Source organism: Diceros bicornis, chromosome 1 (assembly GCF_020826845.1).
Source record: "Diceros bicornis minor isolate mBicDic1 chromosome 1, mDicBic1.mat.cur, whole genome shotgun sequence".
NCBI classification, from domain to species: Eukaryota; Metazoa; Chordata; class Mammalia; order Perissodactyla; family Rhinocerotidae; genus Diceros; species Diceros bicornis.
In genome coordinates, this window is record NC_080740.1 from 4,210,365 (window position 1) to 4,234,898 (window position 24,534).

Here is a 24,534-nt window from a genome sequence, read left to right on the forward strand (position 1 = left end):
TAGGGATTCTCGCTGGCAGGGGCCAGACAGACTCGAGCCCCAGGCGTTGCCCTGTGCCCTCCCTCGCCAGCCCCGGCGGGCGAGACGCCGCGGCCGGACTCTGCCCCACGCCGCCCCGAGCAGCAGCGGCCGGAGCGGGCCGGCGGGGCGCGCACCACGTGCTTCGCAGCCAGTCGCCGCGGCCGCTGCATTCAAAGCGAGCTGCTCGGCGGAGCGGCCGCGCCGCCTCCTGTCTGGGGCGTAAAGCCTCCACCGCCCTCCCAGACTGCGCCCTTCCTGTCTTTTATCGCTCGGTTGTGTTAGTGTGGACTTCAGCAAGGAAATGGCCCGGCACACACTTTTGAAGCGCAGCCTGCCACCAAAAAGGAAGGCGATTCGAAAAATAATTTCGCATGGCGATCACTATTTATGAAACCCATTTTCGATCTTGGCTCTACGGCTTGTCTTTCCATTGGGAGCTGAAACCTCTGTTCTTATTAGGTATTTGAAATAAAGACTGTGAACGAACTGTAGAGATTACCGGTCCAGCCCTCTCGTTTCACAGGTTAGGAAACTGAGGCCCAGGAAGATGTGGACTGTCCAGCTCGAGGTCACGCGGCCGCTCAGCAGCGGCCCCCACGCAGCTCCAGTGGGCACCCGCGACGGCGTTTCCTCCGTTCTCCACCCCCCCCCCCCAGCTCGCTTCTAAGTACTAGCCGCAGAAGTGGTTTACAGAGGCTGAGGAGGCTCTGCCTGGCGCTCCCGGAGGCCAGAGGCTGCTGAAACCAAGACCCTGTGGGTTGTTGACTCTAATCCCGCTTTCCTTCACCCGCGGCCCCTCCTGGTATTCGCGCTGAGAAATGGCGCTCCTTGCAAACAAAGACAGACAGTGCCCCCTGAAGTCCTTTGTTAGCATTAACTCGGCAGCCTCACCACGAGCCTCTACAAATCTGTTTCACATTTTAATTTTTTATGCAGTCTCAGCTCGAGGCTGCTTCACAAAGCGAGGGACAGGAATGGGGGGATCAATTCACAGTGAGACCCACGTGCGAGATGCTGGCACAGCGAGGCGCCCCTGAGCCTGAAGGGGATGTGGATGAAGTTAGCGAAGACAAACCATGGACGCGCTGCAGAGGCCGGAGAGAGGTGCGGAAACGATGGGAGGTGGAAATGTGTAGCTATTGCACACCTGGCTTTTTAAAACATGTTCTGTAGCCTGTGGCCAGGTGTGGGAGCCGCCGTTCAGGGCAGCCTCCAAGGCACCTCCTAGACACACTTTGTCTGGGTTGTGGGTCAAAAGCAAACCCGTTGGTTTTGAGGACCAGATGTTAGTGTCTTCCATTCAGGAGGCGATATTCTGTTTAAATTAAGAGATTAACACTTTTTCTCTTTCAGGAGAAGTATTTCCTTCTCACTTCAGTCACTTACCAAATCTACCTGGAACTGTACCTAGATGACCCTGCCGAGAAATAAGACGTGTGCACAGCTCATTCTTGGTTGGCTGGGGCTTTTAGGAAGGCACTGGGCTAGGAACAGGCAGTCTGTTTCTGTGGCATCTTTACCACCGGGAACTGGCGGAGTATCCTCAACCAAGGGACAGCAAAGTTTACTTCTCTTTGCAAACAGCTTTGCTAAGCAGGCCGGGCTGAGAAAGGAGTGCGGTCCTCTGGCCGTTGTGTTGGCATCCAGCCATGCCGTTTTCCTCTGTCTGTTCTGCCTGATGTTGCCACTTTTCTATGCTTCAAGAAAAGAGAAGGAAAAGAAGTTGTAGCCTGGGAAATCTTGAGATGTATTCAGTGACCATACGCATTTGCTTCATCTGCCTCAGGAACTTAGCATGAGACAGGGAAAACAAATGAGCTTGTGTGGCGTATAACGACTGGAACACATTTTCCTGCAGAGAGACACAAACTAAACTTGCATTTTGGGGAAAACGTGTGCTGCCAGTGCCCTCCCACAAACTCTACGCTGGTTTGCTTGAACCAGTGTACGACAAGTTTTCAGGCCTGGGGGCAGTTTCTAAGGTTTGTTTCCCAGCTAGAGTGATTTGCAAGTTAGCGTATTTATGATCGTAGCAGCTCAGACTGGTTCCTCCAGCATCTCTCAGCCAGTCCTAAAGGCAGTTCCTATCACTTCCCTCACGGGAAGAGAAGGTGAGCAAGTCTCGTATCTGTACAGGAAGAACTCTCGAGACAGGCCTGTGATCAAAGGATGACGAGGGACATAGTGGAAATCCGAGGCACAAACGACCCAGGAGACACTACGGACGTCGTGTTGTCCGATGGCCACCACCTCACTCCGGATGCTGGCCAGCCCGGCAGCCCCTGGGAGCTGGTCTTCGCCTCTGCCTGTGACTCCAAACCAAGGTCTCCTTTTAAATGCTGTTGAGAAGCTGTGCCCAAGGCTTGGCCTTGTTATCTCCCTTAACAACGTTATTTTGTTCGGCTGCAAAACAAGCAGCATGGGGTTAAATGTATTAGCTGCCTTCAAACCTAATTTATCTTCATTCCTCCCTAATTTACACCCGGCTGAATTCATGAAGATGATTTAATTAACACGGTGCGACCTCGGTACCAGGGACGGGACAGCTCCGGGGATTAGACCAAACAGCGGGTAAGCAGCTGCCATCCTGCCTCCTGCGGTCCCCTGGAGCCCCACTCGACTTTCTGACGTGATCCCTGCCAGTCTTCCAGTGTCCTCTTTGTTCTCTGATGCACTTCCCGAATCTGTGAGGAAGACGGCCCGGCCCTCCTTCCTCGTGTTGTTTGTGAGACGGGCTGCGAGGCCGTGGCCTGTAGAGTCAGCGTGGCAGACGGGCCAACCGTCCGCCAGACTCCTGATGTTCCTCCCCTGGTGTCAAGATCCTGCTGGGAAGTGAACACCCAGCCAGGGACAACATCCCCCGGCTGCACTTACATCTTGGGACCAACCCCTGTGGAAGGAAAGGGAGGGAAGCAAGAGATGCAGTGGGAGAAACTGAGCCGGGGCTCAGTCTCAGCCAAGGCCTCTGCCGGCCCCGTGGGGAGCTCTGGGCAGAAATGACCCTGCAGAGTTGTCCCTAGTTAAGGCTTTTATATGGTTGCATTACCAGTTGCTGAATGCAGGCTGCCCAGGAAAGGGCCACAGCCTTCGTCAAGGTGGCACTCTGCCCCAGAGGCCATGCTAAAGAGGGTGACAGCTGGGCGCCTCTGCTGCCGGCACCTCCAGCAGCCGAGGAAGTCCTTCATTCTCCAAGGAGGGTCTGAGGGGCTCAGCGCAGTGCCCACTTCAATGCTTCACCCTGACGCAGATACACAAACCCAGGAACAGGAGACCTCAGTGCCTACCAGCCATCCTCTTACTTTCAAAAAGAGGGAGAAATTAAAAAGAAAAATCTGCCTATTTATTCAAAAGACAAGGATAAGGAAAGAGGCAGGTAATCAGTACAACAAGTTATCAGCATTGTGTAAGTCTGGGATTTTTCTCTTTGAGGATGAATAAGAGGTCTCAACTCATGGTCACTTTTCTCAATTTTGGTTTGCCCCCTCTGCATTTATGTCTTTTTGACTGTGTTTGTGTTAAATATCTGTAATGATAAACCTTGAAAGTATTCCTAAAATTGTGTCCAAATTGGCTTGGTCATATTTTAAAATTTCAGTTGGTTCCTACATCCATTATGTGTATGTTGGATGTAAAGAGGTTCCTACCTCTTTACATGTATTTTGTGAATTAAACTGGATTGTGGCGTGACATTTTAATTTCAAATTCCAGCTGTCCATTGCTGCATACACGCATCCACTGGACGTCTGCATTATGACTTTTAATGCAAAGTTTTGTGTGAAAGCGTATTTGTGTCCTTTCAGTGCCAAGATCCACCATCACGTCCAACTCGTCTGTTCAGGGTTGTTGGAGCTGGAAATTCATCCTTCCTTTGAGACTCCGTCACCCACACAGCCCCGAGTGACGCTGCGAGGGGTGGACAGTTTGTTGGCTGCTTGCAGGAGGGCAGAGGGACACACTTGAGCCCCTTTTCCTTGGTGTTACTCTATAGTCTGGTTATCAGCAAATCAAGCAATTGAGGCTGCGTGTGTGATTTCTTCTCCAGGGCCCTCCAGGACAGTGATCTTCACAGCCTGTTGTAGGTTGTAGATTTTAGGGTCAGGATTTAAAAGCAGCATTTATTATTTTCTCTCCAATTACAAAAGCAATGCATGGTAGAAATTTGGAAAAAACAGAAAAGCAAACGAGAGAATTAACCGTAAACCCACCACTTGGAGATAATGACACTTAGCATTAAAATTCTAATCTTTCTATACCCACACAGTATTTTATTTTCAGTGGTTAAGTGGTGAAGGGCAGAGACTCTAGAACCAAGCTGGAATTCCTGCTTCTACATTTACTAATAGCTGGGTGTTTTAGGGGCAAGTATTTTAATATCTTGGTGCCTCAGTGTCCTCACTTGCAATATGAGATGATAACAGTCCCCAGGTCAGAGCTTTGTTTTGTGAATTAAATAAACCAGCATATGTAACGCACAGGCTCGCCTGTGGTGAGTGCTAGAGAATGCTTGCTTTTATAAGGACTTCTTAGTCAGATGTTCAAGGAGAAAGGAGTTCCTACAACCCCATAGCATTTCCTAGTCACTCTCCTAAATAAAAATGACTTGAATCCTTATCACGATTCCTATTTCCAATCTGCCCAGTAGCACCAGGTCAAAGGACACTTCCTGTCTTGAGTGAATTTACATCTTCTCTTGGAGGGTGCGGTTGAGGCTCTGCTCTTCTCCCACACCCAGGAAGTTGACAGCCTGTGCAATAGGAGCTCAGATTCATGAGGTTTGCCTCTGCCTCCTTCCAGCTCTCATGGACACTGTCTTCATATTTTGTACTGGGGCCATCGGTCTTCAGTTGATGATGGAGAAACAATTCTTTACTCTCCATCACCTTAAAAAACTAAGCTGCTCCAAAGGGAGAGATATTTAAGAAATAACAGCTTTAAAAAAGAAGCAGCTTGGGGCTGGCCCGGTGGCATAGTGGTTAAGTTCACGCGCTCTGCTTCGGCGGCATGGGGTTCACAGGTTCAGATCCCGGGCACAGACCTATGCACTACTCGCCAAACAACGCTGTGGCAGGGTCTCACATACAAAATAGAGGAAAATGGGCGCAGATCTTAGCTCAGGGCTAGTCTTCCTCAGCAAAAAGAGGAGGAGTGGCAACGGATGTTAGCTCAGGGGACAATCTTCCTCACCAAAAGAAAAAGGCAGCAGCTCGTTCTATCTAGAAGGAGGCAGCCAGGCCTAGCCACAGCACGCGTGGGATGCGCGCGCTGCTGCTACCTGCCCTGCAGGTCACTGGTAAAACCTCACTCACCCCCATCAGAATCACACCAGGCCTCTGCGGGGTTGGCCTTTCACAGCCCAGGGGCATCTTAAACCGTCTTTTTCCCCCTATTTTCCATAATCTTTTGAGTGCCCCAAGGCTCTTGGATCTAAACTCTTAATTTGTTGTAAGTAATTACTACATTGAAGAATTGACCGTTGTTCCAAGCAGTGAAAATGAAGGTTTTGTTTGGCCTCCATGCTTTGCTTCCAGGGCAAGATGCCAAGTCTGTGAGCATGTCTGGGCGTGAAGGGACCAGAAGAAGGGGCCTTCGTGGTTCAAGAGCTTGTACCTTTGAATGAATATTAAAAGGATTTTACGGCACTCTGTGAGCACAGATGACTCACTGCATAGAGCTTGGACAGGAATGTGAAATCAGGAAGCTGCACGTTAATGCTTCCAGAATGAAGAAGGAATGAAAAATGAGAGAGATGCTGAGGAAGGTGCTGTCCCAATGAAAGTTCCCGTAACTGTTTCTCCTCATAATTTTGAAAACACAACCTGAGCAAAGATATAAACTCGCATACACAAGATTCACAAATTCCCCTTAGCCTCATGCGTAACTTTAGAAAGATTCACTATAAAATCCCAAATAAAGTTGGAAGACTTGCTGTTTCTTTATCTGAGGATGTTTGGAAATATTGAAATACCCAGAGGAAATGGCAACATTTTTTTTTATTGTGTGTATTTATATAGTTATAAATCAGTTTTCACACCCACAATTATCTGAGAAGTGGTTTCATTCATTCATTCATTCGGCCAGTCAATCAGTTACTCATCTAGCAAATAATGATTTACAGGCATCATATTAAGACTTGGTGCTGGAGATAGTCTCCAGTCCCCTAGGTTTTCCAGCCTCACTCTGTGATTTTACGTGTGCAGGTTTGGCTTGCCTTCACCATACAGGGATTTGCATTTCGAATGTGTCTCCTTCAAACTCTGAAACCTTGAAGAGAAGTCATATATGGCAAACCTGAGAGGAATGAGGGAGAAAGAACATAAACAGAGGCCAAAAAGGAGCTGAATTTCTGTCACCCTTGTTGACTGTCAGTCTGGAAGAGAACCAGGAGAATGCAGACCACCTGGGGTGTGAATGGTCTTCAATGGCCATTTTTCACAAAGGATTATAAATAAAGCCATTATTGTCTCATTAAAAACCGGCCTGTTAAAAATGGTGAAGTGGCATTGGCCAAGAGAGGAAAAGGCCAACCTCACAGGCAGAGGCTGGAGGAGCGTCAACACTGCCCTTCCTCACTCTTGACACAGACTTCGCTTTCCAGAGGTTCTGAGTTTGGCCACAGTGTAAGGAAAATCCCAGGGTCCGCCAAACTGTGCACCAATTTCTTCTGCACCTGTCCTGGGTCACCTGTGATGCCCAAAATGAGCAGGGGCACCAAGTTACATTCTAATTTTTCAGATAGTGGTTTTCCAGGCAGATCCTTGATCAATTTCACCAGAATGCGTTTTCTCTGCTCATTTGGGTATTTTTAAAATTCCATACCCAATTTTGCATGACTTGAAAAATATAAAAAATTTATCAAGTCTCCATATTTTTTGTACAAGTCCTGCTACAGACAAAAATATTTTTTTTTCTTGCTGGTTACCTAAGAAATGAAACTGTCAGGCCTCTCAAAGCCAGGAATGAGACACTGTAGCACAGAAAACAGGTGCGGGGCTCTGCAGCCCACAGCAGAGTTTGGGTAGAGCAATGGTGCCCTCTGCTGGCTATGATGAAGAACCAAGTGCACGAGAGGCTGACGCAATTAAAGTCCTAGAGATCTGTGAACCGTACAGCATGGCGCCCGCACACAATACTGTATTGTGTCCTGACATTTTGCCATGAGGGTGGGTCTTATGTTAAGTGTTCTTATCACGTTAATAATACCAAGTAAAGACAGCGGAAGGAACTTGGAGCTGATGGATATGTTTATGATTAGATTGCAGTGATGGTTTCACTGATGTATACTTATCCCCAAACTCATCAAGTTGTATACACTAAATATGTACAGCTTTTTGTATGTTGATAACACCTCAGTAAAGTGGGTTTTTGAAGTTAAAAAAAAAAAAAGAAAAAGCTCAACATATTGAAAAGAAAAAGTGAACATGGTATGTCAACTCCTGTGCAAACTTTTGAGCAGCTACAGAGCCTCCAATGCGCAATGCCAGGGGTAATCTGAGGTCTGGCCAGTCCGCAGCAATGCGATGCCGCTCCTGTGCTCTGTGGACTCAAGCAGAGGGCGTGGCTGGGCTGTCTGGCTCCTCAGCACAGACTGGCAATTCCCAACTGGCCAGTCCAGTGCCTTTGCCCTTCTGTACACAGTGCTAATGTAGGCTGTCCTCAATGCTGCTGCACAGGGACCCGTTTGTGCCCTGGGATGGTCTTGGAGCTAATAAAAACGACTAGAACCCCTAACACTTACTTAGTCTTATCCATTCTAAGCACTTTGTATGCCCATCTCATTAAGCCCCACAGCAACCCTAGAAGACTGGAGGTCTCGTTGGGTGAAGCCAGAACCCAGAGTGGTTTTTATCGCACTGGAGTTGAGTTCTTCACCACTGACCTGCACTCCTCTATTTTCTGATTAGCTAAGGCCTCTGCTTTCCTGTCCCTGGAACACCAGCCTTGGAGACCTGGCACATGTGTGGGGAATTCACAAGAGGAGAGGAAATGAATTGCTCGGTGTGCTCTGCTTCATGTTGGCAGGTCTGAGAAAGGTATGAGAAATGAGAAGCTGGAATCAACTGACTAAAATTAAGTTTTGGGTTTTTTTTAGCCATTTTTACCCTTAGTTGATCAAACGTCTTACCAGATCATTCTTTCCTTCTGGCACACTATGCCCACTAGAGATCGGTACATCAATTCACAACCAAAATAACGTCCTAATCAAATTGCTCTTTTAAATTCAGTTCAAACATAGTTTCTTAATTATAGAATGGAGCACTGTTTCCCCAGCTATGCTTACCCTCCAAATACTGAGAGGCGCATCTTCTGCCACTTCAGAGTCTGCAGTCCAAATGTCTAGGAGGGAGCTCTGTGTGTCCCCTTGGAAGGATCTGGAGAGAAAATGCAATGGAAAGTAAAGGAGGCATTCAACTTCTTGGCTGTATCCAGCAAATGTGACACTATGGTTAAAAACCCAAGATACACAGCTTATGCTAAAGTTTAAAATCTCTATGTTGGACAAGGTTTACAGATGGGAAAGATGTTGTCGTTAGTAGGCCTAGAGCCTCCCTGAGCATGTTATGGTGCTTTTCACTCCTTGAAGAAGCCAAACACAATGAAACCTCGATTGTCTAGAAGCCAACTCACTAGAATGATTAATAAAACATTTTTCCTATATTGAACTTTTCGAGGAAAGATCCTAAACATAAGAAAATATGTCCTTGTTGGAGCTTTCTTTTAAAAGCAAATGATATCTACCTAAGCAACAAATCAATAAGTAATATCTCAGACTGAGAAATCAGAATGAACGGTGTAAGGGCTGTATTGACAGACGTGGGGGGAAGCTGACCAAGAGGAAACAGAACCCGTTGCGCATGGCCGCCTCTGCCGAGCGGGCTGGAACTGAGTGGGGGGGTGGCAGGGGGCTGCTGCCTGTCCTTGCACATCCATGCGCATTGACTACTTTGATCAACGTTGGGAATTTGTGCGTGTGTGTGTGAGGAAGATCAGCCCTGAGCTGACATCTGTTGCCAATCCTCCTCTTTTTGCTGAGGAAGATTAGCCCTGGGCTAACATCCGTGCCCATCTTCCTCTATTTTATATGTGGGATGCCTGCCAAGCATAGCTTGATGAGCGTTGAGTAGGTCCGCACCCAGGATCCAAACCTGCAGACCCCGGGCCACGGAAGCAGAGCGCCCAAACCTAACCACTACACCACTGGGCCAGCCCCAATGTTAGGAATTGTTTAAAGTCAACTTCAAAAATAAAAATGTCATTATTATTTTTTAAAACAATACCCATTCATTATCTCACAGTGGGTCAGAAGTGCCAGCACAGACTGGCTCCACTGGGTCCTCTGCTCAGGGCTTCCCAAGGCTAAAGTAATGGTTCGGCCAGCCTGGGCTTTTATCTAGAGGCTCCGAGGAAGATTCCACTTCCAAACTCATTTCAGGGTGTTGACAGAATTCACTTCCTTGAGGCTGTAGGACTGTAGTCCCTGCTTCCTTGACACATGACCCCCTTCATCTTCAAGCCAATGACGGTGTGTCAAATCCTGCTCATGGTTGGAATCCCAGCTTCCCCTTCTGCTGCATCTATCGGATTCCCTCTTCTGCCTCCTTTTCGGCTTTTAAGTGCTCATATGATTACATTGGGCCCACCAGGATAATACCAGATAATCTCCCTATTGTAAGGCCAGCTGATTAGTGACCTTGATTATGTCTGCAATGTCCCTTTTGCCACATCATATAACATAACCATGGGCATGCCATCAGAGGGCAGAGACCATGGGGGCCAAAATTCTGCCTACCACACAAGCTTGTTTATGGGGATGAAATCAAGAGTCCTTGGGAATGAATTGAAAGGACAATAATTACATTCTTCTTCCTTGAAGACAGACACAAATGGAGAGAAGTTACAGCCCAATATCAGGTAAGGGGCCACTGTAGTTTGTCAGCTAGTATCAGCAGATGTTCTGTAGGCCTGGTACGTAATCGTGAGTAATGAGAACTGGGTCAGACAAAGAGTGGCCTGAGCTCTAGTCCTAGCTCTGTGGGTTGTTAAAAACAAGACAACAGGCCCAAAATGGAGTCAGTTATGCTAAGTCCTATGTCACCAGACTGAGACTTTCCCAGAAATGGAATCTGAAACCAGTCAAACAGGAATGGCCTCATCAGCACTGGTTAGGTCATCTGCCTGATGGACCCCTGCCATCCCCTAAAGGAAAGTGACCTTGCAATAACCAACCTGCTTATTTTGCCTAGTATAACTTCCTTGTTCCTGCTCCCTTCTGCCTATAAAAGTCTTTCATTCTGTACAGCTCCTCAGAGCTCCTTTCTATCTGCTGGATTGGATGCTGCCTGCTTTGAATAGATTTATTTATTTATTTATTTATTTATTTATTTATTTATTTATTGGTGAGGAAGATCAGCCCGGAGCTAACATCCATTGCCAATCCTCCTCTTTTTGCTGAGGAAGATTGGCCCCAGGCTAACATCTGTGCCCATGTTCCTCTACTTTGCATGTGGGACGCCTGCCACAGCATGGCTTGATAAGCGGTACATAGGTGCATGCCAGGGATCCAAACCTGCGAACCCCGGGCCACCAAAGCGGAGTGTGCGAACTTAATCACTATGCCACCAGGCTGGCCCCTCGAGTAGATTTTTGCTCATATAAACTCTGAAAATTTTTAATATGCCTCAGTTTATCTTCTAAGAGGGTCCTTGGACAAGTCAGTCCACCTCTAGAGGGCTCGCTTTCCTAACTTGTAAAAGGCAGGAATTGAACCAGATAGTTTCTTCCCCCAAAATGTTACTAAGATATAGAGTCAGCATAGAGATGGCTTCGTCTCTTAAAATGATCTAATGTTTGGACCATTTAGAATGATTTTCATAAAGCATTGCAAGATTCTCAGGCATCAGATAATATGACCGTTCATAGAGAACTGCAGTTTTTAGAGTTCTTTATGATTTATGATCCTCAAATATCCTTGGCAAGCTAGATAATACCTTGCCCGGAACACATAGTTGCTAAGTGGTGGTGTTGCAGCCTGAACACTGGTTCTTTTGGCCTCCATTAGACTATTAGAGCACCTTTGTCTTTTTACCACCATGTGTCGGGTCCCTAGCCCAGCCTGGAACACAGTATAATACAATAAGTATTGTAGAATGAACGAATGAATGGTCTAACCAATGAATGACTCTTCCAGCTGTCCCACAAAGAAATATCCCAAGTATGCTCTTTGCTCTGTACTTGCTGAGGCAAGAAAGGCTAACAAAGCATTTTAAGTAGATTTTCAGCTTGGGCTAAACCCAGATGATTTGCCTTACATTACCTGGAAAACCCCGTTTCCAGAATATTTTGCTTAATCAGTTTCCCTGGATGCCTCCTGAAATAGGATCGCATCAGAGCCATGAATTAGAAGAAAGTTCCCCCAAACCTCCAAACAAGGACTGGCATCAGCATATGATGAATGAACCTCTGCAAATAACTTAGGTCTCCTTGGAAGCATGGACCATTCCAACTGTGAACTCAGCATCTCTGTGCTTTTCCTCTCGAGATAAGAAGTGTTAAATCACCCAAAGAGCAAGTCGCCCAAAGGTGAGGTAGTTTATTTCTGCTCTTTGGTGATTAATTGGTCTGTATTCCTTGGTGCTACAAATGATAAGACTTAGGTAACGGAACAGCAGAGCATATCTCCCAGTGGGAAAGGTTCGCAGTCAGCAGTGGTGGTGAATCCTAACGTGCCAGCACAAACCTTCCTATTCACCAGCTCTATGGAAAACTACTCTTATGCCACAGAAACTATGAATTCCCTAAAAGTCCAACCCTAAAGTATTTGCTTGGTCTAATGCTTAACTCTGGAGTGAGGAGTCCACACGGGAATTAAATTAGTGCTCACTTTTTTGTCTGTAGACAATACATATACATGGATCATCTATAAACAATAATTACACTCCATGTATAGTCACACCACAACCTAGTGTTGAATCCTCTCAATCACACTGTGAGTAGATACTACCATTATCCCCACTTTTTTTTTTTTTTTTGTGAAGACGATCAGCCCTGAGCTAACATCCATGCTAATCCTCCTCTTTTTGCTGAGGAAGACCGGCTCTGAGCTAACATCTATTGCCAATCCTCCTCCTTTATTTTCCCCAAAGCCCCAGTAGATAGTTGTATGTCATAGTTGCACATCCTTTTAGTTGCTGTATGTGGGACGCGGCCTCAGCATGGCCAGAGAAGCGGTGCATCGGTGCTCGCCCGGGATCCGAACCTGGACCTCCAGTAGCGGAGCGCGCGCACTTAACCGCTAAGGCACAGGGCCGGCCCCCCACTTTATTAATGAGGAAACAGGGTAACAACGCACTTTAACTTGTCCAAGAACCCACACTTAGTAAATGGCAAACTCCAGACCCCAGACTTTCTCATTCAGAACCTGTGTTCTTCCTAGTTTGCAGGCCTGCTGACCAGCAAGTCCACCCGTGCAGCAAGCAAGCAGCTCCTGAACATAGAGGAACTTCTTGCCTTCATGTGTTTTCTCAATCAACGGATACTAAAATTACAGCAGCTATCACGCTTGGGGACTTTCCGTAAAATATTTTGCATTGAAAGGAGTCCTTATACTTGGGTAGTAATTATGAATCTTAGGACACAAACTTAGAAGTATAAGAAATGTAATTTTATTTTTCTAGCACAGAACTTAATTTTTATTATAAGCCCCTAATTTGTTGGTTTGGTGGAAACTGAATTTGCACCATTTAAGGGATTCCCTCCTTCCCCCTTCCTTCTTTTCCCCAGGGTTGTGTCCAAGTTCAAAAGTGCTTTTTAGGAGCCAAAAGGTCAAGGATGGAGGCCCATCTGGTCCTCCCCACATCTGGTCCACACACGACACCACCACCAAGACAGCCATCACCCTCTGATCGTCATCAGTGGTCACTGAGTCATCCCAACTGCCCTGCCCCTCTCAGTTACCCCCGAGTCCTGTTCCACGCTGGAAACTCTGCCAGGTTCTCTAAGCCCTTTCTGCCCAAACACACCACACGGCCTGCTCCCTCTGAGGTCCTGCCACAGTCCCAGGCCTGTTCCATTAGGAGCAAGGGGGAAAAGCCTCTTTCTCAGAAACCACCCACATCTACACCAGTATCACAATGTCCCTTTTTATATCAATCATTTCTAATGCCCCTTTTGCTTTCTTGAAATGGAATTTGTAATATAATCTATCAAATATAACTTCTTATCAAATATATCTGGCTTTGAAAACCAACAGGGAATACACCCAGGAAAACTGTAAAACTTCAGGGAAAGAAAATCCTGCTCTTAAATGGCCCATGCACAGACTCACTCTACCTGGAAACCAGCACAAAAACACCAGATAGAAAAGTACATAGTCCATTGGTAAAGAGGCTAACTTAACTAAGCTTGGAGCACAACAGCAAGAGGGAGGAGGCAGCTGGGCCCACCCCCCAGGGACTGAGACACTGGTGGCAGCAATTATTGTGACCTAGTTCAGTTGTGCTGACACGGACTCTGGCAGGTGCCATTGGAATCCTTCCCCTAGCCTGTTAGCACAGGAGTCTGCCCCGCCCGCTAGGGCACCTGAGGCACTCAAGCACAGGCAGCCCACCCCAGGGATTGCCCCACCCCCCAACCAGTGAGCCCGCTGCAGACTTGTGCCACTGGCCATCTCAAACAGCCACGCAGGGAGTCTGCCTTGCCTACCAATGCCTGAAAATGTTGTGTGCTGCCGTGCCTGGGGCCTGCCCCACCCATCAGCACTCCTGGGGCAGCTGTGCACCACAGGGAGCTGCACTGGGGGCCTGTAGCAATTGTGAGCCCCAGAGCCTAGCAACTAGCCACACTGGGGGCCTGACTCCTTACCAGCAAAACGGCAGTAGATGTGTGCTATTAGACCTTGCAGCCAGCCACACGGGCTTGCCCCACCCAATAAAGTACCTGCGGCAGCCGCATACCAAGCCTTACAACCAACCAGTCAGGGGCCAGCCTCACCTACCCACGCACCTGCAGCAATACCAACCTAACAACAATGGAAGGGTACACACAGCGGACACCCCTGGAGCATTTGGCAGAGGTTACTAGAGGGAGCACACTGCTGGGCCCCAGAAGGCATCTCTTACATAAGGCCACATTTCCGAGATTGGGAAACATAGCTGATCTACCCAATACATAGAAATAAACACAGAGAAGTAGGCAAAATGAGGAGACAAAGGAATATGTTCCAAATAAGAGGACAGGACAAAGCCTCAGAAAAAGATCTAAAGGAAACAGAGATAAACAATCTACCTGATAAAGAGTATAAACTAATAGTCATAAAGATGTTCACTGATCTAGGGAGCAGAATAGATGAATACAGTGACAACTTCAACAAAGAATTATAAAGTATAAAAGAGAACCAATCAGAGCTGAAGAATACAATATTGCAAATGAAAAATTCACTAGAGGGAATCAACAGCAGAGTAGATGACACAGAAGAATAGCTCAGTGATCTGGATAAAAGAGTAGGGAAATCACCCAAGCTGAACAGAAAAAAGAGAATAGAGTTAAAAAGAATGAGGACAATCTAAGGGACCTCTGGGACAATATTAAGTGTACTAATACCCACATTATAGGTGTCCCAGAAGGAGAAGAGAGAGACAAAGGGGCAGAGAACATATTTCAAGAAATAATAGCTGGGGCCGGCCCCGTGGCTTAGCAATTAAGTGCACACACGCCACTGCTGGTGGCCTGGGTTCGGATCCCGGGCGCACACCGACACACCGCTTCTCTGGACATGCTGAGGCCGCGTCCCACATGCAGCAACTAGAAGGATGTGCAGCTATGCCGTACAACAATCTACTGGGGCTTTGGGGGAAAAAAATAAAATTAAATTAAATTAAAAAAAAAAAAAGAAATAATAGCTGAAAACTTCCCTAACCTGGGGAAGGAAACAGACATCCAGGTACAGGAAGCACTGAGAGTACCAAACAAGATGAATCCAAAGAGGCCCACACCAAGATACATTATAATTAAAATGTCAAGATTTAAAGATAAAAAGAGAATTCTAAAAGCTGCAAGAGAAAAGTAACAAGTTACATTCAAAGGAAACCCCATTTGGCTATTAGCTGACTTCTCAGCAGAAACCTTACAGGCTAGAAAGGAGTGGCACAATATATTCAAACTTCTGAGAGGAAAAAACCTACAGCCAAGAATACTCTATCTGGCAAGGTAGAATGGAAGGAGAGATAAAGAGGTTTCTAAACAAGAAAAAACTAAGAGTTCATCACCACTAAACTGGCCTTACAAGAAATGTTAAAGGGACTTAGTTAAGTGGAAATGAAAAGACCACAAATAGGAATACGAAAATTATCAAAGAAAAAATATCACTGGTAAAGGCAAGTATACAGGAAAAGTAGAGAATCAACCACCTATGAAGCTGGTATGAAGGTTAAAAGACAAAAGTGCTAAAATCATCTATATCTATGATGAGAGGTTAAGGGATACACAAAAATAAAAGAGGTAAAATATGATATCAAAAACATAAAACGTGAGCGAGAAGAGTAAAAATATAAGGCTTTTAGTAAGAGCTCAAAATTAAGAGACCATCAACTTAGTATAGATTGCTATTTACATAGGTTATTATATATGAACCTCATGGCAACCACAAACCAAAAACCTATAATGAATACACAAAAAATAAAGAGAAAGGAACCCAAACATAACACTAAACATAGCCATCAAATCACAAGGGAAGAGAGCAAGGGAAGAAGAAAAGAACAAGGAAGAACTACAAAAACATACAGAAAAAAAGTAACAAAATGGCATTAGGTAAATACTTATCAATAATTACTCTAAATGTAAATGAACTAAATGCTTCAATCAAAACACATAGGGTGGCTGATGAGATTTAAAAAGATCTATATATATGCTGCATACAAAAGACACACTTCAGACTTAAAGACACTCACAAACTGAAAGTGAGGGGATGGAAAAAGATATTCCATGCAAATGGAAATCAAAAGAAAGCTGGGGTAGCAATTCTTATATCAGACAAATTAGACTTTAAAACAAAAACTGTAACAAGAAACAAAGAAGGGCATTACATAATGATAAAAGGAACAATCCAACAAGAGGATATAATACTTATAAGTATCTATGCACCCAACATAGGAGCACCTAAATACATAAAGCAAATATTAAAAGACATAATAGGAGAAATTGACAGTAACACAATAATAGTAGGGGACTTTAACACTCCAGTTACATCAATGGATAGATCATCCAGACAGAAGATCAATAAAGAAGCATTGGCCTTAAATGACACATTAGACCAGATGGACTTAATGGATATATATAGAACATTCCATCCAAAAACTGCAGAATACACATTCTTTTCAAGTGCACATGGAACATTCTCCAGGATAGATCACATATTAGGCCACAAAACAAGTCTCAATAAATTTAAGAAGATTAAAATAATATCAAGCATCTTTTCTAACCATAATGGTATGAAACTAGAAATCAACTACAAGAAGAAAGCTGGAAAAGTCACGAATATGTGGAGATTAAACAAAATGCTACTGAACAACTATTGGGTCAATGGAGAAATAAAAGGAGAAATAAAAAATACCTGGAGACAAATGAAAATGAAAAGAAGACACATCAAAATCTACAGGATATGGCAAAGTGGTACTAAGAGGGAGGTTTATGGCAATATAGGCCTACCTCAAAAAACAAGAAAAATCTCAAATAAACAATGTAACAATACTCCTAAAGGAACTAGAAAAAAAAGGACAAGCAAAGCCCAAAATCAGTAGAAGAAAGGAAATAATTACAATCAGAGAAGAAATAAATGAAATAGAGACTAAAAGGACAATAGAAAAGATCAATGAAACTAAGAGCTGGTTCTTTGAAAAGATAAACAAAATTGACAAACCTTTAGCTGGATTTACAAAGAAAAAAAGAAAAGACTCAAATAAATAAAATCAGAAATGAAAGAGGAGAAATTACAACTGATACCACGTAAATACAAAGGATTATCAGAGAATATTACAAAAAGCTATACGCCAATAAATTGGACAATCTAGAAGAAATGGATAAATTTTAAGAATTATACAACCTTCCAAAACTGAATCAAAAAGAGATAGAGAATCTGAATAGACTGATCACTAGTAAGGAGATCGAAACAGTAATGAAAAATCTCCCAAAAAATAAAAGTCCAGGACTAGACAGCTTCCACTATTGAATACTACCAAACATTCAAAGAAGATTTAATACCTATCCTTCTCAAACTCTTCCAAAAAAATTGAAAAGGAGGGGATGCTTCCTAACTCATTCTACGAGGCCAACATTACCCTGATACCAAAAGCAGACAAGGACAACACAAAAAAAAAGAAAATTACAGGCCAATATCACTGATGAACATAAATCCTCAGCAAAAATCCTCAACAAAATATTAGCAAACCAAACACAACAATACATTAAAAGGATCATACACCATGATCAAATGGGATTTATTCCAGGAATGCAAGAATGGTTCAATATCTGCAAATCAATCAATGTGATACACCACATTAACAAAATTAAGAATAAAAATCACATGATCTTCCGGGCTGGCCTGTTGGCATAGCGGTTAAGTGCACGTGCTCCACTGCAGCAGCCCGGGGTTCGGATCCGGGCGTGCACTGACGCACTACTTGTCAAGCCATGCTGTGGGGGCGTCCCATATAAAGTAGAGGAAGATGAGCATGGATGTTAGCCCAGGGCCAGTCTTCTTCAGCAAAAAGAGGAGGATTGGTGACACGTTAGCTCAGGGCTGATCTTCCTGATTAAAAAAAAAAAAAAAAAAAAAATCAGGGGCCGGCCCGGTGGCGCAAGCGGTTAAGTGCGCGCGCTCCGCTGCGGCGGCCCGGGGTTCGCTGGTTCGGATCCCGGGCACGCACCGACGCACTGCTTGGTAAGCCATGCTGTGGCGGCGTCCCATATAAAGTGGAGGAAGATAGGCACCGACGTTAGCCCAGGGCCGTCTTCCTCAGCAAAAAAAAAAAGAGGAGGATTGGCGGATGTTAGCTCAGGGCTGATCTCCTCACAAAAAAAAAAAAAAATCACACAATCTTCTCAACAGATGCAGAGAAAGCATTTGATAAGATACAGCATCCATTTATGATAAAAACTCTGAATAAAATGGATATAGAAGGAAAGTACCTCCACATAATAAAGGCCATATATGACAAACCCACAGCTAACATCATACTCAATGGTGAAAAATTGAAAGCTATCCCTCTAAGAACAGGAACAAGACAAGGATGCCCATTTTCACCACTTTTATTTCACATATTATTGGAAGTCTTAGCCAGAGAAACTAGGCAAGAAAAAGAAATAAAAGGATCCAAATTGGAAAGGAAGAAGTAAAACTGTCACTATTTGCAGATGACATGATTTTATATATAGAAAATGCTAAAGAATTCACCAAAAAACTGTTAGAAATAATAAAGAAATACAGTAAAGTTGCAGAGTACAAAATCAACATACAAAAATCAGTTGTGTTTTTATATACCATCAATTAAATAGCAGAAAGAGAAATCAAGAATACAATCTCATTTACAATCACAACAAAAAGAATAAAATAGCTAGGAAGAAATTTAACCAAAGAGATGAAAGATATGTATACTGAAAATTATAAAACATTGTTGAAAGAAATTGAGGAAGACACAAAGAAATGGAAAGATATTCCATGCTCATGAACTAGAAGAATTAACGTAGCTAAAATGTCCATACTTCATGAAGTAATCTATAGATTCAGTGCAATCCCTATCAAAGTCCCAACGACTTTATTCATGGAAATAGAACAAAGAATCCTAAAATTTATATGGACCAACAAAAGACCCCGAATAGCCAAAAGAATCCTGAGAAAAAAGAATAAAGCTGGAGGTATCACACTCTCTGATTTCAAAATATACTGGAAAGCTATAGTAATCAAAACAGCATGGTACTGGCACAAAACAGACACATGGATCAATGGGACAGAATGGAGAGCCCAGAAATAAACCCACACATCTATGGACTGCTAATTTTCAACAAAGGAGCCAAAAACACACAATGGAGAAAGGAAAGTTTCTTCAGTAAATGTGGGTGGAAAAACTGGACAGCCACATGCAAAAAAAAATGAAAGTAGACCATTATCTTACACCATGCACAAATTAACTCAAAATGGATTAAAGACTTGAATGCAAGACTGGAAATCATAAAACTACTAGAAGAAAACATAGGTAGTAAGACTGGAAATCATTCTGGAAAACTTCTAGAAGAAAACATAAGTGGTAAACTCTTCAACATCAGTCTTAGCAGTATCTTTTTGAATATCATGTCTCTTCAGGCAAGGGACACAAAAGAAAAAATAAGCCAATGGGACTACATCAAACTAAAAAGCTTCTGCACAGCAAAGGAAACCATCAACAAAACAAAAAGACAACCTAACAATGAGGAGAAGATATTTCCAAACCATACATCTTTTAAGGGGTTAATATCCAAAATATATAAAGAACTCATACAACTCAACAAGATAAAGCAAACAACCTGATTAAAAAATGGGAAGAGGATCTGAACAGATATTTTTCCAAAGAAGATATACAGATGGCCAACAGGCACATGAAAAGATGTTCATCATCACTAATTATTAGGGAAATGCAAATCAAAACTACAATGAGATATCACCTCACGTCTGTCAGAATGGCTATTATTAAAAAGACAAGAAATAACAAGTGTTGGAGAGGATGTGGAGAAAAGGGAACCCTCATACACTGCTGGTGGGAATGTAAACTGGTCCAGCCACTGTGGAAAACAGTATGGAGATTCCTCAAAAAATTAAGAACTACCAGGGCTGGCCCCATGGCTTAGCGGTTAAGTGCGCGCTCCCCTGCTGGCAGCCCGGGTTCGGATCCTGGGCGTGCACCGACACACCGCTTCTCCGGCCATGCTAAGGCCGCGTCCCACATACAGCAACTAGAAGGCTGTGCAACTATGACATACAACTATCTATTGGGGCTTTGGGGGGAAAAAATAAATTAAAAAAAAAAGAAAAGAAAACTCTTTAAAAAAAAAAAAAAGAACTACCATATGATCCAGCTATTCCACTTCTGGGTATTTATCCAAAGAACACGAATACACTAATGCAAAAAGATATTTGCACCCCTATGCTCATTTCAGCATTATTCACAATAGCCAAGACTTGGAAACAACCAAAGTGCCCATCAATGGATGAATGGATAAAGAAGATGTGGTATATATACACAATGGAACACTACTCACCCATAAAAAAAGATGAAATCTTGCTATTTGTAACAACATGAATGGACCTTGAGGGTATTATGCTAAGCGAAGTCAGTCAGATGGAGAAAACCAGATACTATATGATTTCACTCATATGTGGAAGATAAAAAAACAACAATAACAAACAAACACATAGATACAGAGAACAGATTGGTGGTTACCAGAGGGGAAAGGGGCTGGAGGGAGGGTGAAAGGGGTAAACGAGTATGTGTGTACAGTAGTGGATGAAAACTAGACTTTTGGTGGTGAACACGATGTAGTCTACGCAGAAGTAGAAATATAATGATGTATATCTGAAATTTATACAATGTTATAAACCAATATACCTTAATAAAAAGTTAATTAAAAAATAAACAGACACTGACTATACATAGCATGACTATATAATTATTAACCAAACTGAGATATTTTGAGAGTGAAATGGGACCCTAAAATAATTAAAATCAGGTAATTTAAACACTTTAATTTATTGAGTAAAAATTGTTATATTGGAGGAAAAAAAATAACTTCAAAAAAATTCAGTAAAATTCCTTAACTGTAATACAGTGGAGAAACAAATGGAAAATTATGATAAAATCTCATGCACTTAAATAGTGAAGGTCCCAGCACGACTACATTAAGAGACGCTATAAAGGAGTCAGAAGGTCGCGCAGGTGTGCAGATCACTGTGAATGTGCTCATCAGACGCGGACGACACTGATGCTCTGTTGGCCATTCAGGTGCCATGAATCACATCAGCAACATGGGTCACAAAACGACCATCAACTCCTGTTAAAGTCCCAGACAAAACAAACAGGAGTCGTCCCTCAGTTTTCACAGTAGTTCCACTCCTGGGTAATTCAGTGAGTATTAAAACACTGCAAAAAATAAAGTGGGGCAACTTCCACTTCTGGCCAAGATGGAGGAACAGAGACCAGATTTACCCTCCCACCTGAAACAACATGACAAAGTCTGGGAAACAAGGGGCCTCACAACACTGGGTCATCAGGCACTGGAGGCCAACCTCACAGCCGGACCTATTCCTGCAGGACTTGAGTTTAAAGCCGTAAGCACATCCTCTCTCTTTTCTTGAATGTACAGACACATATTTCCAGTTTCCTAGTGAGGCTTCCACAGGAAGGGCAGTGATGTTGATGTTGTAAATAATTTTGGCCAAAACTGATAACTTTAAGCCCTGAAAAAGTTCCTGGAATTCTGTCACGATTGAATTGTTTCTATTAAAATCAGTGGGATTACACACCACGCTGACCCGAGAGGTAGGAGAAGGCACAGTGGATGTCACTAAAATCCCACCGTGCACCTTTACTGAGCACCTTCGGTGTGTCTGTTACAGGGTCACGAGGACACGCCTTCAGGCAGCTCTGGTCTAAGGTTCTGCTCTGTCCCAAACGTCACAGTTTCCTGTGCAACGAAAAAGCTGTCACATAGCCTGTGGACATCTGCTTGGTGGTTCCAGGGTGTGGATGGTGAGCCCTCCCGGCTCTCCCCTGGTGAAGCCCCCTCTGCCCCACTCAAGCTCATGCTTGTGGACCCAGGTGTAGCCAGCTCACACTCGCGCCCAGAACTGAGGTGAGGGGCCAACGTGTCTCCAGAGCTGGCCCATTTAAAACCTCTGTCCCCAGGAATCAGCAGGTATTTTATACTTTCTATTTAAACTCTTGATATTAATATCCCTTACGCCAGTGCTTCTCAAACTTCAACGAGTATACAAATCACTGGGGGATGTTGTTCAATTGCAGATTCTGATTCGGAAGGTCTGGGTGGGAACAGACAGTTCATATTTCGAACAAGCTCCCAGGTGACGCCCGTGCTGCTGAGCGCAGGCCACACCTGAGGAGCGAGGTCTTACAAGATAGCTAAGGCACGAGGGGTAACTTAATACATTGCATAGAATGTAAGAGGATGACGGACTCTCTGGGGAGGTCAAAGAAGGCTTCCAGGAGGAGGTGATTTCTAAGGTGGGTGTGTAAACATAGGAGTTCGGTGGGTGGGAGGAGGAACAGGCACAGAGGGGTAAGTCTCTGCAGGGCACACACAGCCACGCTGAAAGGGTAAACTGGAGAGACGTAATGGAACCTATATTTTAGAGGGAGCACTCTGACTGCTGTGTAGGAAGTCAGCTAGAAAGGAGGTGGGCCGGGGCAGGGGAGACAGCTCAAACGCAAGAGTGAGGCCTGGACTAAGCAGAGACAGCAGGGAAGCAGGATCCCAACCTGTGGATGCGCTGCACGGTGCCTTTGACCAGGACAGTTCAGGGAGTGGGGAGACAGTGGGCGCAGCTGTGCAGACGCTGAAGCTGGGGTGGGGGTTGAACGTCCAGGAGATGGACACCAGCTGTCTGAAGCTGGTGTCTGCCCTGGAGGATGGATCTGGATCCCACGTGCACGTAAGTGATGGTGAGGGCCGGGCGGGCAGTGGGGTGAGTTCGCCGGGGAGGGCAGAGGTGTGAGGCACTGGGACAGCTACGCCCAGTGGTTCTTTGGCTCTGAGAGCCCTTTTCCTTCAGCAACAGCACTGAGTATCTTAGATCAGGATGTCAAATGGCACGGTTGTTTATGCAGCACTAAGGGCTGTGATAAGCACACAGAGCTTTTAAGAATGTTCTAACCAACATCCAGATATACTAACCCTTAAAGTGTTGATTTTTTTTAGAGTTTTAGACTTACTTGCAGTTATTAACCATCTACCTCTCGGAATCTATAAAAATCTGCTTTTATTATTGCGTAGCAAACCCAGCTGAAATAGTCAGCAATCAGTTTCTATGCTAGTTTACACAATTACGTCCTGCACCATTATTAAAAGCAAATGACTTGAAGTGATGCAAAAAAAATCAGAGTTTATGATTTTTAAGGCAGCCAAATCTCCTTTTCATTAAAGCCAGTTTTGTACCAATGATTATTCGTGTCACTTTATGTATTATTTTCCAGAACTTCTACATAACAGCTTTTTTTTTTTTTTTTGGTGACGAAGGTTATCCCTGAGCTAACATCTGCGCCAATCCTCCCCCACTTTGTACATGGGACGCCACCACAGCATGGCTGGAGGAACAGTGTGTAGGTCTGTGCCCGGGATCCAAAGCCAAGAACCCCAAGCCACTGAAGCAGAGCGTGCGAACCCAACCACTACACCACTAGGCTGGCCCTACATAATAGCTTTTTTCCCCCATGGATATACATATCTTACTGGTGTTTATTTTTAAGTTATAATTTGAATAATCATTATGTAACTTGGGATATATAAGTTATAGTTTGGAAGAATTTATTCTGATTATTAATAAGAAAAATTTATTCTCAGGATTACATACTCTGACATATGAAAGAGAAGCAACGTTTCTATGTCTTCCTGGACTCATGTAGCATAAAAAGAGATTCCAGCAATTTGGTAACATTCACTGCACTCTGACGCACACATTTTGTCTCTTCTGGTCAAATGAATCTACTACTGACATTTATGCACAGCTGAGTTGACATGGTACAGAATCATTCATTTTAATTATTTCTTAAATTTATTCCATATATATTTCGTGAGTACACGTCAGTATCTAAATTGATAATTAAAAGAAAAATGATCAGTTAAAATAATGACTCATTTGCATTATTTTTTACATGCACAGTAGCATTTAATTCTCAAGATTCTGTGCAGACACTTTTCTTAAATTATCTCCATGTGCAGCTAAGACGGCTGGTTGGAAAGATCGGGTGACTTACCTGAGGTGACAGGGCTGTCAACAGCAGTGAGACTCCAGCTGAGGTGATGTTATGAGAGGTTTGGGGATTTGATCGGAGATGTAAAAGACACTTTTCACTCCAAACAAATGGACTGAAGGTATATTTTATTATATAGAGGATAGTAAAGGCGACAGTCTGCAAACAGATCCAAATAGGTCAAATATTAAGAGGGAAAAAACATTAGCCCGACTGGAAAGGGAAAACATCCACATCGGCTGAAGAGAAATGACACAAATCAACCGGAAAGAGAAACACCAGGTTGACCGGAAAGAGAACACATCAAATCAATTACTTCATATCAAATCAATTACTTCACATCAAATCAGTTACTCACAACATCCATGCCCCACTGCCGGGAGAGCCCTGTCAATCGACGCGGCTGGGCAAGGATCACACGTCCTGGGCAAGGTGTCCCTTCCACAGGTGGAACTCTCACCAGGTCTCAGTTTCTAGCAGTTTTTATACCATCAGTAATTTTCAGAGT